Source organism: Ranitomeya imitator, chromosome 1 (genome assembly GCF_032444005.1).
Source record: "Ranitomeya imitator isolate aRanImi1 chromosome 1, aRanImi1.pri, whole genome shotgun sequence".
NCBI classification, from domain to species: domain Eukaryota; kingdom Metazoa; phylum Chordata; class Amphibia; order Anura; family Dendrobatidae; genus Ranitomeya; species Ranitomeya imitator.
Window position 1 is genome coordinate 125,527,383 of NC_091282.1, and position 11,258 is coordinate 125,538,640.

Genomic DNA, 11,258 nt, shown 5'->3' on the forward strand with positions numbered 1-11,258 from the left:
AAACCTGGACTTACATTGGCTCGCCTTGGAAATCATCTAGAATCCTCATATCATCCGCACTGGTCTTGGAACAGGTGTGACGTCTTTGGTCAGCACAGCAAGGGTTACATTGACTCTTCCTTGCCAAACATAGCACCATAACCAGTCCTTAGTGCACAGGACACATGTCAGGGTTATTACCCGAGTGTTCACCAGCTTTCATGGAAGTCTTATAGGTGATAGGAAACCACTGGATCGTGATAAGAACGTAATAACACAGTTCATCTTTGATATTGTACTCATAGTCAGTGATGGATGCTGTAGTTGTGAGTGGTGACATGAATTGTATTTGACACAGTCTATTATTACTCAGAAATCATAGCATTGTTATCTTGTGGAACTTCTGGATAACGGCTTTTCTTCTTGTAACTTTTTAGAATCAATTGAATTTAGAAAAATGTAAAGTCTTTATTAACATAACGTCAGTATCTTGATTGACGTCTTCATTCCCTATTCTATACCAAATCTGGTAATTTTCCTAACTTATAATATCACAGCGTACCATAGCAATTAATAATATCCATATAATTATTAAATGATATTAAAATGGAGTTTATATTTGGAAAAATAAAATAATAATAAATGATAGTATATTATTAACCATATTCTTCATGTGATTGAACATTTTTATGTCATAGGTGTAATTTCTTTTTGAACCCATAGATGTCAGTGTGTCTTTTATGTAACAAGTGCTGATATTTAGTATTAAAACTTTATTAATTTATGTTCAGTGGACCAATAATATGTATGTATAGCCATGAACCAAAATAAGAATATATATACAGGTCCTTCTCAAAAAATTAGCATATAGTGTTAAATTTCAATATTTACCATAATGTAATGATTACAATTAAACTTTCATATATTATAGATTCATTTTCCACCAACTGAAATTTGTCAGGTCTTTTATTGTTTTAATACTGATGATTTTGGCATACAACTCCTGATAACCCAAAAAACCTGTCTCAATAAATTAGCATATCAAGAAAAGGTTCTCTAAACGACCTATTACCCTAATCTTCTGAATCAACTAATTAACTCTAAACACATGCAAAAGATACCTGAGGCTTTTATAAACTCCCTGCCTGGTTCATTACTCAAAACCCCCATCATGGGTAAGACTAGCGACCTGACAGATGTCAAGAAGGCAATCATTGACACCCTCAAGCAAGAGGGTAAGACCCAGAAAGAAATTTCTCAACAAATAGGCTGATCCCAGAGTGCTGTATCAAGGCACCTCAATGGTAAGTCTGTTGGAAGGAAACAATGTGGCAGAAAACGCTGTACAACGAGAAGAGGAGACCGGACCCTGAGGAAGATTGTGGAGAAGGACCAATTCCAGACCTTGGGGAACCTGAGGAAGCAGTGGACTGAGTCTGGTGTGGAAACATCCAGAGCCACCGTGCACAGGCGTGTGCAGGAAATGGGCTACAGGTGCCGCACTCCCCAGGTAAAGCCACTTTTGAGCTACAGAGAAACAGCACTGGACTGTTGCTAAGTGGTCCCAAGTACTTTTTTCTGATGAAAGCAAATTTTGCATGTCATTCGGAAATCAAGGTGCCAGAGTCTGGAGGAAGACTGGGGAGAAGGAAATGCCAAAATGCCTGAAGTCCAGTGTCAAGTACCCACAGTCAGTGATGGTGTGGGGTGCCATGTCAGCTGCTGGTGTTGGTCCACTGTGTTTCATCAAGGGCAGGGTCAATGCAGCTAGCTATCAGGAGATTTTGGAGCACTTCATGCTTCCATCGGCTGAAATGCTTTATGGAGATGAAGATTTCATTTTTCAGCACGACCTGGCACCTGCTCACAGTGCCAAAACCACTGGTAAATGGTTTACTGACCATGGTATTACTGTGCTCAATTGGCCTGCCAACTCTCCTGACCTGAACCCCATAGAGAATCTGTGGGATATTGTGAAGAGAAAGTTGAGAGACGCAAGACCCAACACTCTGGATGAGCTTAAGGCCGCTATTGAAGCATCCTGGGCCTCCATAACATCTCAGCAGTGTCACAGGCTGATTGCCTCCATGCCACGCCGCATTGAAGCAGTCATTTCTGCCAAAGGATTCCCGACCAAGTATTGAGTGCATAAATGAACATTATTATTTGTTGGTTTTTTTGTTTGTTATTAAAAAACACTTTTATTTGATTGGATGGGTGAAATATGCTAATTTATTGAGACAGGTTTTTTGGGTTATCAGTAGTTGTATGCCAAAATCATCAGTATTAAAACAATAAAAGACCTGACAAATTTCAGTTGGTGGATAATGAATCTATAATATATGAAAGTTTAATTGTAATCATTACATTATGGTAAATAATGAAATTTAACACTATATGCTAATTTTTTGAGAAGGACCTGTATATGAATGAATGAGTGAAAGAATTGTTGTATTTAACTTAGAATTGAAACATTTCTTATATAATGAAACCATATGATCACTATATTTGATAAAGCAATATGCTTGTAGACATTACTCCATTAAATATTGATGTTTTCTTGATGAAAAATAAAAATGAAAAATAAAAATGAAGAAAAAGTGAAAAAAATGAAAAATAAAAATAAGGCCTTCATTTGTTGATAAAAAATGAAAAATAAAAATGAGAATAAAAAGTAAAAATAAGAATAAGGCCTTTATAGGTTGTTGACCAATGCTGAGATTATGTCTTCAGTAACACATTCCCTTAATATTTTCCTCATGTAGATGTTGTCATAACCTTGGATCACCAAAATATTGAAATTATGCAGCTTTGCATATAATACCCTTCATTAGAGGAAAAAATGACTTTTATAATATTTATTGTTATTATACCCAATAATACCTTATTAATATTTATTCTTTATTAAAGTGTGTGAAGAAGAGGTATTGATGAAATGTGATGATGTGATCAGGATCAAAAACACATTTCCCCCTTAATATCAAAAAATATTATTTTATGAAAAAATTAATTTGTAAAAACCCAAGTGAAAAATCATTATTTTTATAACTGTCATATCAACTTGTGCCATATATTTGTTTGAAGATGTGTACTCATCTATGTAACCATAAAAAAACACTGAATATGAAAAAAATTATAATTTGGAAAATGTTATTGTACTTATTCACTAATAATCACTAAAGAAATATATGTTGAATAATAATATTTAAATATATCTTAATATTCTAATAATTTAACTGAATCTTATTATTTATTAAACACAAAGTTGTTGTTTTTTTTTTTCTTTTCTCTCAAACATACCATAAATCATGAGGCCTCAGTCAAACTGTGCATACACATTCCACATTCAACGCTCTGGTCACTCTTACATTACACACTTACGCTCTGGTTCACTCTTAGCAGCTGCCCATATTCTCTGTTACCTGTCACTCAAACTGTGACACACAGACGTTCACAATACATTTCACATACAAAGAATAAAAAACATGTATATTAACCCAAAATATTGTATCCTAATTATCAATCAATGCGCATTGTATTCTATTAAATTTAGTATTCTAATATTCCTTTGAATATTCCCCAAATATTATCTAACACTATGTTTTAACCTATAGAAAATGGGTATTATACCTACCGATAATTCGGTTTCCAGGAGTCCATCCTGACAGCACGCTGGAGGACGTCCTCCTCCTCCTTGCAGGGACAGGAAACACAACACGAGATGTTAAAAGGTCCAACTCCACCCCCTTTCCCTCAGTGATTTGACAAGTAACACACCAAGGATAGATATACTTTGCAAAAATTTTATTTACCAACATATACAGCATATGAAAATAGAAACCATTGGGGGGGAAATAACAGTGCTGTCAGGATGGACTCCTGGAAACCGAATTATCGGTAGGTATAATACCCATTTTCCAGGACGTCCCCCTGACAGCACGCTGGAGAATACCAAAGAAACCTCCTCTAGGGTGGGACAACTGCCTGGAGAACTTTTCTCCCAAAAGACGTTTGATGGGCTGCTAACACATCCAATTTATAATGCCTGCAGAAAGTATCTACTCTGGCCCATGTAGCTGCTTTACAAATCTGATCTAGGGATGCCCCTGCCCGTTCGGCCCAAGAAGCCGAAACCGCTCTAGTAGAATGAGCTTTAATCCCTACTGGACAATCTACCCCTTCTGATAAGTAGGCTTTTGAGATTATAGACGTGATCCATCTCGCTATTGAAGTTTTGGAAGCTTTTTTACCTCTATTTTTACCCCCGAACAAAATGAACAGATTAGAATCCTTTCTCCAAGAACTAGTGGCTTCTAGATAGTCTAAGACCGCCTGCCTGACATCTAGGGAGTGTAACGCCTGTTCTTTCTCATTGGAAGGCTTGTCACAAAAAGAGGGTAAGATTATCTCCTGATCTCGATTTTTTGCAGACGCTATCTTGGGAATAAAGGTTGGATCTAATTTTAGTATTATATGGTCTTCTCGGACCTGAAGGTAAGGGTCTTTAACTGAAAGAGCCTGAATCTCGCCTATGCGTTTAGCTGTTGTAATTGCTACTAAAAAGGCCGTTTTCCAGGTACGTAGAGAAATAGGCATGCTTTCTCTAAGAGTATAGGGATCTTTACATAGAGCCCTGAGAACTAAATTTAAATCCCAAGAAGGAACTAGTTGTCTCAAGGTGGGACGTAATCTCTGGGTGGCCTTCACAAATCTAATTATCCACGGGTGGGAGGCCAATGGATAATCCAAGAAGGTACTAAGAGCCGAAATCTGAACCTTAAGAGTACTTGGACTAAGCCCCATGTCAAAACCAGATTGTAGAAAATTCAAAACTAGGAACATCCAAGGCTCCCGACATCCCGACCGACCTGCCACTTTCTGTACAAAATCTCTTCCAAATCTTGTGGTAGATGGCTATAGTCACAGGTTTCCTGCTAGCCTGGATGGTTGAAATTACTTTATCAGACAGACCTTTGGCTTTTAACATGTCCCTCTCAGGATACATGCCGATAGATGTAATCTCTCCGGGAGTTGATGTAATACCGGCCCCTGATGGATGATATCCTTCCATAACGGGAGTCTGATAGGATCTTCCAACGTCATGGTTCCCAACAGTGGAAACCAACTTCTTCTCGGCCAGTATGGCACAATTGTTATTACTGTTGCTCGATCCTCTTGAATTTTTCTGAGCACAACTGGGATAAGTGCTATTGGAGGAAAAGCATAAGACAGAGGTTCGTTCCACGTCTGACTCAGAGCGTCGACCGCTTCCGGAAAGTCTGAGGGGTTGAGGGAATAAAATCTGGGAACCCTCGAATTTTTTCTTGTGGCGAACAAGTCTATCCCGGGAGTTCCCCAACGATGGCATAGAATTTGAAAGATTCCTTGATTCAGTTCCCACTCTGTTGGAGAAACATTTCTTCTGCTCAGGTAATCGGCTAGAATATTTTGAGATCCCTCTAGATGTACCGCTGTTATTGACAGGATCGTGTTTTCTGACCAGGTAAAAATTCTTCGTGCTAGATCTTGAAGATGCTTGTGTCTGGAACCTCCCTGATGTCTCAAAAAAGATACTGCTGTTACGTTGTCCGATAGTATCTTTACGTGTCTGTTCCTTAAACGAAGACGATTTCTTCTGAGAGCTTCCCAGACTGCATACAATTCTCTGTAGTTTGAAGACATCCGACTGATCTCTTCTGGCCACTCCCCTTGGAAAAAACTTCCTTCCAAGTGAGCTCCCCATCCCCACTGACTTGCGTCCGTGGTGATTACCACACAAGGAGTAGCAATCCAAGGAACACCCACTCTTAGGTTGTGGTCTTGAGTCCACCATAGTAACGACTTTCTTACGCTTATTGATACTCATATCCTTCTGTCCAGGGATGAGCGACGACGATCCCATACCTTGAGAACTTGTTCCTGTAGTAGCCTTGAGTGTGCCTGAGCCCACCTGACAAGGGATGCAAGCTGTCATCTTCCCCAAGATCTTCATGGCTGACCTTATTGTAACCGGACCTTTTAGGAATTCTAACATCTTCTTTATCGAGATCCGCTTGTCTTCTGGCAAAAAGGATTGTCTGTTTGTAGAGTCCAGGAGTACTCCCAGAAATATTTTTCGGGATTCTGGTTTTAGATGTGACTTTTCCCGGTTTACCACCCATCCTAGGTGTTCCAATACCGATACGACCCGATCTCTGTGTCTTAGTAGTATGTCTTCCGTTCTTGCCACTACGAGAAAATCGTCTAAGTATGGAACTATAGTTATGCCTTGGTTTCTTAGGTAAGCCACCACCTCTGCTACCAACTTCGTGAAAATCCTTGGAGCCGATGCTAGACCAAAGGGAAGACATTGAAACTGGAAGTGGCAGGTTAGGTCCGGGAATCTCACCGAGAACCTCAGCAGATCCTGAGATGAGGGATGTATTGGAACCTGATAATATGCACTCTTCAGGTCGAGAGTGCACATCATCGAGTCTTTGTTTATCAGATGAACAGTTGACCTTATGGACTCCATCCTGAATCTCTTGTACTTTACATACAAATTTAGAGGTTTTAAGTTTATTATCGTACGGGATTCTCCTGACACTTTTGGGATTGAAAACAGAGACGAATAGTGACCTGAGCCTATTTCGGAAGAGGGAACCCGAATTATGACCTGGGAGTTGAATAGCTTTTGAAGGTCTGAGTACATAGGAGAATTTGTGGCTACCACCGTTGGAGCAATACATCTCTGTGGTACGTGGGAACTTAGTTCTATTTTGTAACCCTCTGCAATTATAGATAGTACATAACTGTTGTCTGAAATCAGACTCCAAGGTTCTAGAAAAAGACTTAATCTCCCGCCTATCCTTATGGCGTCATTGTCTTCTCGATCTATAACTTGAACCAAAAAGGGAACTTCTTCCCTTCCTGTTCTGAGAAAAGGAACCTCTGAAGGACCCTCTACTAGGTCTCCATTGATCTCTATACTCAGGCTGCCTGCGGGGGGGAGGAGGAGGAGGGAAAGGTCTCTTCCGAAAGGGCAGAAACTTTTTAGGTTTATCCTCAGGGAATCCTTTTTTATTATCTGAAGCAGATTCCAAAATGTCATCCAGAGCCTGGCCAAATATTCTGGAACCCGTAAAAGGGATGGCGCATAACTTATTTTTTGATGCGTTATCCCCCGACCAAGATCTAAGCCAAATGGCCCTACGGGTCGCATTTGACAAAGAACTATTTCTGGCTGCAAATCTAACTGACTCAGCTGAAGTGTCTGCCATGAAAGCCGTGGCTGACTTTATGATAGGCAAGGAGGCAATTATATCTGCCCGTGGAGTCTTGTTAATTAAATGTTCTTCTAATTGTTCCATCCATAGAAACATGGATCTTGCTACTGACGTAGCTGCGATGTTAGTCTTTATCAGAGCTGCTGAGGTTTCCCAAGCTCGACGTAACAGGATATCTGCCTTGCGATCCATAGCATCCTTGAGACTCGAAGAATCCTCAAAGGGGATGGATGTCTTCTTTGTAACCTTAGCTATGGGCACATCTACTTTCGGAATCTCTTCCCAAATCTTGATTTCTTCAGGGTTAAATGGTAGACGGTTTTTAAATTCACGTGACATCACCAATCTTCGCTCCGCATCCTTCCACTCTTGAGCAATCATCAGACGAATGTGTTCGCTCACCGGAAATACAGTCTGTTCCTGATGTGTGAGACCTCCAAACATCTGGTCTTGTCGCGATCTCGGTCGTGGCTCTTCCTTTATCTGCATAGTATCTCTTACAGCTTGAACCAGCTGCTCCGTGTCCTCAACTGGAAAATAGTACTTTCTTCCTTGCTCTTCCCTTGGCAATTCTCCTTCTTCTTGATCAGAATCTCTAATTTCCAATTCTTCTTCTGAAGAGCCGTACAGGTCCCTCTGGTCTGGATCACTTCTGAGTCTCATACGGGCCGGGCCCGGACTGGACGGACCGCCCTGAGACATAGACGCCAAAGAATTCTGGACCTCTTCCCGGATTAGGCTTCTCATTTCTGATAATAACGAAGGTTGTTCTTCTCTGACTATTTTAGAGATACAAGAGCTACAGAGAGCTTTATTGTACGCCTCTGGGAGCTTCATACTACATACGGAGCACCTCTTAGATTTTGAAGATGCCTTTCCAGTCTTCTTTGACAGAGGAAGGGAAGTCTGGGTAGTCTCCTTATCCTAAATATAAGCATAGACACTGCTCAGTGTACTGCAGATGACAACGTACTTTGTGCTCTGCGCACTTACCCCCGCTTCCTCACTTCTGACCTCCATATCTTCTGTTGAGAGATACACAGAGTAAGTGTGTAATCTCTATCAATCACATAAAGGATATAGCAGCTTCTGCTGCACTCACCCTTTGTCTCCGGCATCCGAAACGGTTCAATATGCTGGCCGGCTCGGACTATCCGCTATACCGTGTCTCGCCGCCACCTCTGTACAATCAAGGATTGCGCCTTCTCCTCTTTCCCATAGAGGAATGCAGGACGCCCCATTGCAGTACCTTCGGTCTTACATACATGCTTCCGCGTTCCACCTGGTGGAACGCACGCCGAATGCGTACCTCCCCCCGGATGTGATGTCACCTTACCGGAAGTACTGCCTGCGTCCTACTCCCGCGTTCCACCTCGTGGAACGCAACCGTCACCGGACCTCTCTGACATGCGGCGCCTGGTCTGGCGCCCGAGCCGAGAGCCTCCCACCGGGAGGAAGCGGCTCTTACCCAGGAGCTCGTCCGCTCAACTGGTCTCTGGACAGAGGGACTCCCCACCGGGAAGTTTCTGCCTTGGGCCATCCTCGCGGGGAAAAGATATTGGCACAGCCGCACGATCCCCCGGACCCTCCGGACTTGGTAAGCTTCACGCTGCGCTGCGCTGCTCTCGTGTGTCCCTCCATGCAGGGACAGGAAAAACACTGAGGGAAAGGGGGTGGAGTGGGACCTTTTAACATCTCGTGTTGTGTTTCCTGTCCCTGCAAGGAGGAGGAGGAGGTCCTCCAGCGTGCTGTCAGGGGGACGTCCTGGAAAAGACTCCTCCATTTACAAGAAACCCGAGTTGAATGTTCCAACGCTATTTTGGTACAGGAATCCATTTGCATGTAAAGCTGAGGAAAATTCCTAAAACTAAAAAAACAAGACTATATGATATCCCTTAACTCACATATGTCACACCATGCAGTGGGAGGAAAAAAAAAAACACGTTTTAGATTATTACAGAAAGAAAATTTACATGTAGTACACACATTTTTAGGTTGTTAGATATATTATTTATTTTTAAGTGTTAAATATATAAAAATCATGCAGTTAATATAACTTCCTGTGTGAATAAGACATAAATTCATGAAACAGGTATTTTTTGTTCAATCCTCGCTTTGAAAGTAAAATTCTAAGGGAAAATGAAAGATAAAGGTTAATTTCATATTTATTTCAAAACAAAATAATTTAGATATCTTATACATATGTATATGTTTAATAAATGTATTTAATTGTAATTCTAAATATTATTACTGGAGTAAATTTTAATTATTTCACTATACATATAAAAATGCAGTTAATATAATCTCTACTTATACAAATATGCTACAGTATTTACTGTATATTATATTAATATATGTAACTGCAGAATTATATTGAAATAGAATAATTACATTAATAAATAATACATTGTATAACTCATCATATAATATAATTAATTTTTAGCCAATTCCTATCCCAAAATTTGGCTGTTTGTCGATAATCTGCTGAAATGCTAAATTTAGTAAGGTCAGTTTTAACCCTATGGACTCTTTGAAGAGCTGCTGTGATAATGGAGTGTTCAGCTGAGCTCCCCCTGGGATACTCACCTGCTTCCGTCTGTCAGTCTCCGCCATCTTTAGAGACAGATCTGAGCCTTCAGATTTTAAATCTTTCAGAGAAATTTCTTTAATAGACTCCTGAATCTTTTCATAGGGTTTGTAGCAAATATGTAATTTTCTTCGTACTTCATAGATGTGATTTTGGATCAGTTTTGGAGATTTTGATTTTGGCTTTTGATAAGATTGAATTCTGCCTGGTTTCAAAAACTTAGTGTGATTTGCTTTCCTTTCAAGATTCTCGTGTTTTCTAGAAAAATCTAGGGATTTTGCGCATTCGTATAAGGAATTTTTCTGTGAAGCAATTATACGAGATACAGGATTTAAGAATTTAAACTTGTTTACAAAACAATTTATCATGGATTGTTGATTCAAATTCGTACAGACCAATTTATAAGTCCTTTCAAAAATGGACATGAATGTAAAAGTACATTCTTTCTGGCCAATCTTCAATTTTAGAAGAATATCAAGATCTGGATAATTTTCTTTTAATCCACAGAAAATCAAAATTCTTAATCTTTCTACATCAGTCATATTTTCATACTCCTCATTCTGCATTTCTAATGAATATCTTCTCATAAAAGTTACTGGCAGCCAAATTTTAAACAAATTATTTTTCTCCTGATTAGTCAAATCAAACTTATCAGCAAAACTTTCAAATATCTCTGAATTTCTGCACACATGGATTTTGTCATCATATGCAGGAATGGTTTTGCATAATTTTAGCAGGATTTTCCTAGATTTAAGTTGGACCTCTGAGTCGTCTATTTTTAGTGGCCCTTGTACATCTGTCCCTCGTAGATCATCTTTGTCAATTGTCATGTCTCCTTCACTTCCTCCATCTTGTTTTTCATCTTGTGTCACAAAGTCAATGTCACTTTGGGTGGTCATCGTCATTACAGATACGTGCGTCACATCTTTCTCACTCTTCTCATTACAGTCAATCTTGGGAACATCATTCGTTTCCTTAGAAATTCTTTCTACACTGTCTTTTTTGGACTTCTCTGTCACAAACTCGTTAAATACATAAACCATATGTAAAATATTTTTCAGTTGTTCTCTTTCTTTTTTCCTAAACATTAGCTTAGAATCTAAATTCAAAATTCGAATTCGCTATTCTGCATTCTGCAAATAAATTAGACCAAAATATTTCTAAGCTAGATCCGTACAAACTTACAAATTCTATCTGACTTGATTTAGCATATGAATTAATCAAATCCATTTGTCTTACCTTGAAATCTCAGCTTGTAGTTCCTTTGCTTTTACAACGCTGGGCTCCGGACTTCAGCACGGCTATTTTCAGCACATCTATCTTCAGCACTACCAGTGCTTGCTGTCAATCCGTCTGACACCTGTTAAAGTCTTCGTAATTCGTAGGTTCTTGTGAGATCTTTGTGACTTGAAGTGGAATTCCTGAAT